Source organism: Panthera pardus, unplaced genomic scaffold, assembly GCF_024362965.1.
Source record: "Panthera pardus isolate Hobbes unplaced genomic scaffold, ASM2436296v1 HiC_scaffold_27, whole genome shotgun sequence".
Classification (NCBI taxonomy): Eukaryota; Metazoa; Chordata; class Mammalia; order Carnivora; family Felidae; genus Panthera; species Panthera pardus.
Genome location: NW_026526843.1, coordinates 2,094,622 through 2,102,217, shown reverse-complemented (window position 1 = coordinate 2,102,217; position 7,596 = coordinate 2,094,622). Strand labels below are relative to the sequence as shown.

General features: G+C 46.4%; 1 non-coding gene across 1 annotated transcript; it reads right to left on the bottom strand.

The window, feature by feature from the left end:
- Window positions 1-3,589: 3,589 nt before the first annotated feature.
- Window positions 3,590-3,693, bottom strand: LOC128773986 (U6 spliceosomal RNA). The gene has a single exon (XR_008418470.1). It is a non-coding gene; the product is annotated as a U6 spliceosomal RNA (small nuclear RNA).
- Between the last annotated feature and the right edge of the window lie 3,903 nt (window positions 3,694-7,596).

The window sequence follows — 7,596 nt, the reverse complement described above, 5'->3', positions numbered from 1 at the left end:
GGGCTCGAAGAATAAACTTGACCCCCACCCAAATGCACAGCTCGGCGTAGTCTCCTGGGGACATGCCGAGGAGGGAGATTTAGCAACATCTCCCAGACATAATGGCTGAGCGCCAACCGGAGTGCGGTGCAATCCCGGCCTCACAGCGCTGGGGTGGAGGGGAGGGGACTGACGCCCAGTCCCTGCAAAGTGGGCAGAGGGAGGGGGCCACAGAGGAGAAAGCGTCCCGACGCTGCTGGCCTCCGGGCGGCAGGGAAAAGATGGTTCCAGACCTTCTAGGAAGAGGGAAGGCTTGTGCAAAACCCAGAGGTGAATCAGGAGCCAGACGCGGGACGTCAACGTGATGCGGAGGGCAGAGGGAGGGAGGGGCTGGGGCCACGCTGGGGAGCCTGGACTTACCTCGGAGGCTACGACGAGAAGAAGCCAGCAAAGGGTTTTCAGCAGGAGAGAGGGAGGCGGCCCGCAGCTCCGCTTATGGCAGGTGTGTGGAGGGCTGTTTGGAAGGAGACAAGAGGGCGCAGCTTGGTCCCCGTCCCCTGCGGGCAGCAAGGGAAATGGGGCTCCCATACCACCCAGCACGTCCACTCCTGGCTTAAACCCAAGCCAACTGAAAACAGATGTTCAATCAAACACTTAGATGTGAACGTTCATAGCAGTGGTGTTGATGATAATCTGCAAGCAGAAACAACCCAGAAGCCCATCAACATGAACGGACACACAGAATGCGGTCCGTCCGGGCGACGGTGGCGACTCGGCCGGAACGAGGAATGCGGTTCTGACCCCTCCCACAACAGGACCTGCCACAACAGGACCTGGAGGGCGGGGTGGAGTGAGAGCAGCCGGACGCAGAAGCCCGCATGGTGCGTGATTTCACGGACGGGAAATGTCCAGGACGGGCAAATCCGCGGAGGCCGAACGCCGACGGGTGGGTGCCAGCGGCCGGGGAGGTAGGAAATGGAGGGACTGCGTAAGGAACATGGGCTTTCCTTTTGGGGTGGGGTTCTGGAACTGTAGAGGTGATGGTCACTGTACCGAGTGCCACTGTACTGTGCCCTTTAAAAGGGTGAATTGTAGGTCATGTGAATTTCACCTCAGAAAATAGATCTGTAGATAATACGTGATAGATACATTGATTGATGATAGCTGGATGATGCATGATCGATAGGTAATAGAGAGATGATATATACAGAGAGATGATGGATGATAGATAAAGGTAAAAGCCCTTAAAGCACCACTTTAAGCAGCCCAGGCAAGATGTGCTGACGCTTCAGATCCTGGATATATAAGAGCGAGATTAGAAGAAAGTCAAGAAGCATGGGGGTTGGGGATCAGACTCGGGGGGAGGTAGACAGGGATAGTCAAGATGACCCTTGGGCTCTGGCTGACGTGGCCAGGTGGGTGATGGCAGCCTTCGCTGAAGGAGGGCAGGTGGCGGGTGAAGATACGAGGAGCCTGGGGAGGAGGTACTCCTCACTATGCTTGGTAGCTCAAAGAGACAAAACTTGTGGGACTAGGGGTGCCTGAGTGGCTCAGTCCACCAAGCTCTGACTTCGGCTCAGGTCATGATCTCGCGGTTCATGGGTTCTAGCCCCACATCAGGCTCTGTGCTGTTGGCACGGAGTCTGCTTCGGATTCTCTGTCCCCCTCTCTCTGTCTCTTTCCATCTCTCTCTCTCTCTCTCTCTCTCTCTCTCTCTCAAAAATAAACAAACATTAAAGAAAGAAAGAACTTGTAACGCTATAGGAAAAATTGAACACGCTTCATTAATGGACATCGCAAAACTAGAGACTACACATTCTTTTCAAGTTCACCTTGAACATTTACTAAAACTCATCATGTCCCAGGCCGCAAAACGAGCTGCAACAAATACTAAAAGAATTGGTATTGTACAAATGACGTTCTCAAACTGTGAGAGAATAAAATCCTAAGTCCGTAACACAACTAAGTCCTCTCATATATTTGGAAATTTTAATGTACAAATGTAAATTTTAAAATACACTTCCACCTAACTGGCGCAAGAAGAATTATAATGAAATTCTAAAAACGGAAGTGAGCAACTGTGAAAACACTACGTATGAAAACTTACGGGATGTATAGCTCGAGCAGTGCTTAGGAGGAAATGTATAGCCTTAAAGAGCTTAAGATGAGCACAACTCAGGAAGCTAGAAAAACCACGGTAGAATAAACGCTAAGAAAGCAGACCAAAGGAAATCACGGAGACAGCAGAAATTAATGAAATGGAAAAAAGAAAGATCAATAAAACGCAAAGTGTGTTCTCTGAAACTCGTAAAATAAACAAGTCTCCGGCCAGAACGGAAGGAGAGAAGTTACGAGGGAGCGTGAGCACCTGGGGAGTCCCGGCTCGACAAATCTGGTGCAAATGACACTAAGGGGATGACCAAGGTGGAAAGGAATGAACTCACCACAGAAATGGGATGGGTGCCTACCAAGGATGTTTTAGAAGCTGGAGGACAGGTGGGGGAGTAACAGGTGATTCAGGAGACCAGAGCAAAGTTTTAAAACTGCAGGAAGAGGCAGCCAGGAGCAGGGGCTGGTTTGCACAAGACCTGGAGGCATGAGATCTCTCAGAAGAAAATATGTGTGCATGCTCGGTCAGGGGTGGGGGGGGGGGATTGATAGAAAATCTGTATAGGAAGCTGCTTGATCTTAAACACACTCTCACATACACACACACACACACACACACACACACACACATATAAAGAAGCAGCAGGGGCCTGGGTGTCTCAGTCGGTTAAGCGTCAGCCTCTTGATTTCGGCTCAGTCCTTGATCTTGTGGATGGTGAGATCGAGCCCCAAGTTGGGCTCTGCACTGACAGCACCAGGCTTGCTTCGGATTCTCTCTCTCTCTCTCTCTCTCTCTCTCTCTCTCAATAAATAAATATTTTTTTTAAATAAAATAAAATAAAGAGGCACCTGGGTGGCGCAGTCAGTTAAGCATCTGACTTCGGCTCAGGTCATGATCTCACTGTTCCAGGGTTCCAGCCCCACCTCGGGATCTCTGCTGTCAATGCAGACCCCGCTTCGTACCTTTTGTCTCCCACTCTCTCTGCCCCTCCCCTGCTCATGCTCTCCCTCCGTCTCTCTCAAGATGGAATACACATAAAATGAAATAAAATGAAATAAAATATTAAAAAAAATAAAGAAACTGCTAGACACTCACATCCTTGCCCCACCTCTTGCAGAAGACCGGACTTCACCCTTGATGTAGTTAGGACAGAAGGCCCGTGCAAATGCAAGCTAAAGTCACGGTGAAATATCCCTGTATTCCCACTGATTGGCAGAAATTAGAAAGCGTGACCGCCCTGGGCACTGGCGATGCTATGGGGCAGCAGGAACTCTTACACTGCGGAGCGGAGGGTGCTATGTGAAAACGATCTGTCCTTATCCAGTAGACTTAAAGATGTACATACGTATGACCTAAGGATGTCACCCCTGGGCACATCCTGGAGAGGCTCTTTTACAAATAAACCAGATGGTTTACAAATAAACCATCTTATAACAAGCCAAAGCCAGAAACGAGCCAAGCGTCCAGTAGCAGGAGAATAAACACGGTATGTTAGAGTCATAGGACAGGAAACTATTCGGCAATAAGAGTGCCATCCTTGCTCAGGGACCATGCTAATCTCTGTATCGCGCCAATTTCAGCGTATGTGCTGCCGCAGCGAGCCCTCGGCAATAAGAGTGAGGAAACCGCAGCCCCGCGCAGCAGTCTGGACTCTGTCACAAGTGTGATATGGGATTAAAGCGACAAGTTACAGAAAATTGCATCTGGTACGATTCCATTTATATAAAGTGCAGAATATACAAAACTAAATCATACTGTTTCGGGATAATTCTTATTTGGGATAAGTATAAAGAAGAACAAGGAAGGGCGCCTGGGTGGCTCAGTCGGTTAGGTGTCTGACTTTGGCTCAGGTCATCATCTCACGGATCATGAGTTCGAGCCCCGCGTCGGGCTCTGTGCTGACAGCTCAGAGCCTGGAGCCTGCTTCGGATTCTGTGTCTCCCTCTCTCTCTCTTTGCCCCTCCCCCGCTCATGCTCTGTCTCTCTCTCTCTCAAAAACAAATAAACATAAAAAAAAAGAAAAACATGGAGGGATCGTGGTTACCTCCATTGAGTGAGGAGGAGGGTACTTGGGGGCTTCAGAGGCTTTGGGAGTGCAGTCCTCCAGGGGATGGCGGGGATGTAGGCATAGTGCTTTATCGTCATTCTCTACACAGTCCACAGAACTGGTGTGTTCTCTTGTGTATGTATTACATCGGATAAGATGAAGCTGCCATTTTTACAAGCCAAAGATAGCTGGATATTAAGCAATTCCATCTGCTTTTGACCTACCAAATTTCGTAATAATAAAACCAAAAGACTTTATCCTAACAAATGCAAAATTGTGACGAAAGGGACATGCTCCTAATAAAATACGTTTATCAAAAACTAAGTCGAAGTAGAAAAACTCATGCAAAAGTTCACATGGACTCTCAAGGGACCCCAAACAGCCAAAACAATTCTGAAAAAGAAGCACAAAGTTGGAGGAGTCACACTTCCTGATTTCAAAACATGCTACAGGAACCGAAATCGTGTGGTGTGGCATGAAGACAGACAGACAAACCGACAGGACAGAGCACAGACCCCAGAATAAATCCTGACAGAGAAGGTCAGACGATCTTCGAAAGGGTGCCGAGACCACTCAGTGGGGGAAAGGATGATCTCTTCAACAGACAGAGCTGGGAAACCGGACATCCACGTGCAGAAGAATGAAGTTGGACCCTTACCTTACATCGTGCACACACACCCATCCAACATGGCTTAAAGGCCTAAATGTAAGACCTAAGACTATAAAACTCCCGGGGCGCCTGGGTGGCTCAATCGGTTTAGCGTCCGACCCCTGATTTTGGCTCAGTTCGTGATCTCAGGGAGCCTGGGTGGTTCTGTCTGCTAAGTGACCCACTCTTGACTCGGCTTTTTGACTCACGATCTCACGGTCCATGGGTTCGAGCCCAGTGTCGGGCTTGGTGCTGACAGCATGGAGCCTGCTTGGGATTCTCTCTCTCCCTCTCTCTCTCTGCCCCCTCCCTGCTCTCTCTCTTTCTCTTTGCCTCTCTCTCTCTCAAAATATAATGAATAAACTTGAAAAAGAACGGAAAATATCAGGTGTTGGCAGGGATGTGAAGAAATTGGAAACGTGTGCACTGTTGGGAGTTATAAAATGGTGCAAGCGCCATGGAAAACAGTATGAAGGTTCCTGAAAGAATTTAAACTAGAACCACTACGTGATCCCGCAATCCTACTTCTGGATATATATCCAAAGGAGTTGAAAGCAGAGATTTTTGTACGTCCATGATCATGGCGGCATTATTCACGATGGCCAACCTCAGCAGCCACCAGCTGATGAATGGATGAACAAAATGTGGTCTATCCATGCAACACTACTTTCCTAAAACAGGAAGGAAATCCTGTCATAGGCTACTGCACGCATGAACCTTGAGGACATTATGCCAAGTGAAATAAGCCAGGCACAAATGACAAATACTGTATGATTCCACTTCTACAAGGAATCTAAAGGGATCAAATTCATAAAAATGGAAAATAAGATGATAGGTGCCAAGGGCTGGAGAGGGGGGCAAAAGGAGAGTTGTTAATGGGTATAGAGTTTCAGCTTTGCAAGATGAAAGTTCTGGAGATCTGTTTCATAACAATGTAAGTGTACTTAACATACTGAACTGTATACCTAGAATGGTTCGGATGGTAAACTTTATGAATTTTCTATCACAATAAAATATTGACTCAAGAAAAAGCAGAAAACCTGAACAGTCCCATAATTATTAAAGAAATTGGATAGGTAGTTTAAAATGTACGGATGGGGGCGTCCAGGTGGCTCAGTTGGTTAGGCATCTGACTCTTAATGGCGGCTCATGAGAGTTCATGATCTCACTGGTTTGTGAGATCGAGCCCCAGATGGGCTCTGCACTAACAGTCCAGAGCCTGCTTAGGATTCTCTGTCTCCCTCTCTCTGCCCCTCCCCTGCCCATTCTCTCTCTCTCTCTCTCTCTCTCTCTCTCTCTCTCAAAAATAAACATTTCTTAAGGTTAAAATGTATGGAAAGAGGGGCAAAAGACTGCAAAAACAAGGTTTATAGATGAATTCTATCAAATCTTCAAGAAACTAATAACTCTCTCTCTCTCAGATCACTAGTCCCAAGGAACAGAAAAGGCAAAATGCTCTCCCAACACATTTTATGATGCCTCTATATCAAAACTCAACAAGGATAATACAAGACGGGAGAAAGAAAGAAAGAAAGAAAGAAAGAAAGAAAGAAAGAAAGAAAGAAAGAAAGAGGAAGAAAGGAAAGAAGGAACACAGGCAGGAAGGGAGAGAGAGAGAAAGGGAGGAAGGAAGAAAGGCCAATCCCGAACTATATATGAAGAGAATACACCATGACAAGGTTGAGTTTAGCCCAGAAAACGTAAAAGTGGTTTAACATTAGAGAATCAATTACTGTAACTCACCATATTAACAGGTGAGAGGAAGAAACTCCTGTTACCATCTCAATACACTGAGAAAAAGCATTCGATAAGAATTGAACACATAGCAAACTAGGACTGAAAGCGAGTCTCCTTACTCTCATAAAGGCGTCTAGCAAACACCGCCTGCAAACATCCTACTTAACGGTTAAACTGAGAACATTCTTTCTGCTTTGATTCCATGTTGTACTATCCAGGGAAGGAAGCGAAAGAAAAGAAACTACAGTTAAAAGGACTGGAAAATGGGAGAAGATATTTGCAAATGACATTAGATAAAGGGTTAGTCTCCAAAATCTATAAAGAACTTATCCAACTCAACATCCCCCCGCAAAAAAAAAAATAATAATAATAATAATAATAATAATCCAGTGAAGAAATGGGCAGAAGACATGAATAGGCACTTTTCCAAAGAAGACATCCGGATGGCCAACAGACACATGAAAAGATGCTCGACTTCACTCATCATCAGGGAAATACGAATCAAAGCCACACTGAGATACCACTTCATGCAGGTCAGAGTGGCTAAAGTTAACAACTCAGGAAACAAGAGATGTTGGCAAGGATGTGGAGAAAGGGGAACCGTCGCGCACCGTTGGTGGGAATGAAAACTGGTACAGCCACTCTGGAAAACAGTACAGAGGCTCCTCAAAAAGTTACAAATAGGACTACCCTACGACCCAACAATTGCACCACTAGGCATTTATCCACGGGATACAGGGGTGCTGTTTCGAAGGGACACACGCACCCCCATGTTTATAGCAGCACTATCAACAATAGCCAAAGTATGGAAAGAGCCCAGATGTCCATCGACGGATGAATGGATAAAGGAGATGTGGTTCATATAGACAATGAAATGAAATGTTACTCAGCCACCAGAAAGAATGAAATCTTGCCATTTGCAATGACATGGATGGAGCTAGAGAGTATAACGCTAAGCTAAATAAGTCAGTCAGAGAAAGACAAATACCATATGATTTCACTCATATGTGGAATTTAAGAAACAAAACAGGTGAACATATGGGAAGGGAGGAAAAAGAGAGGGAAACAAACCAT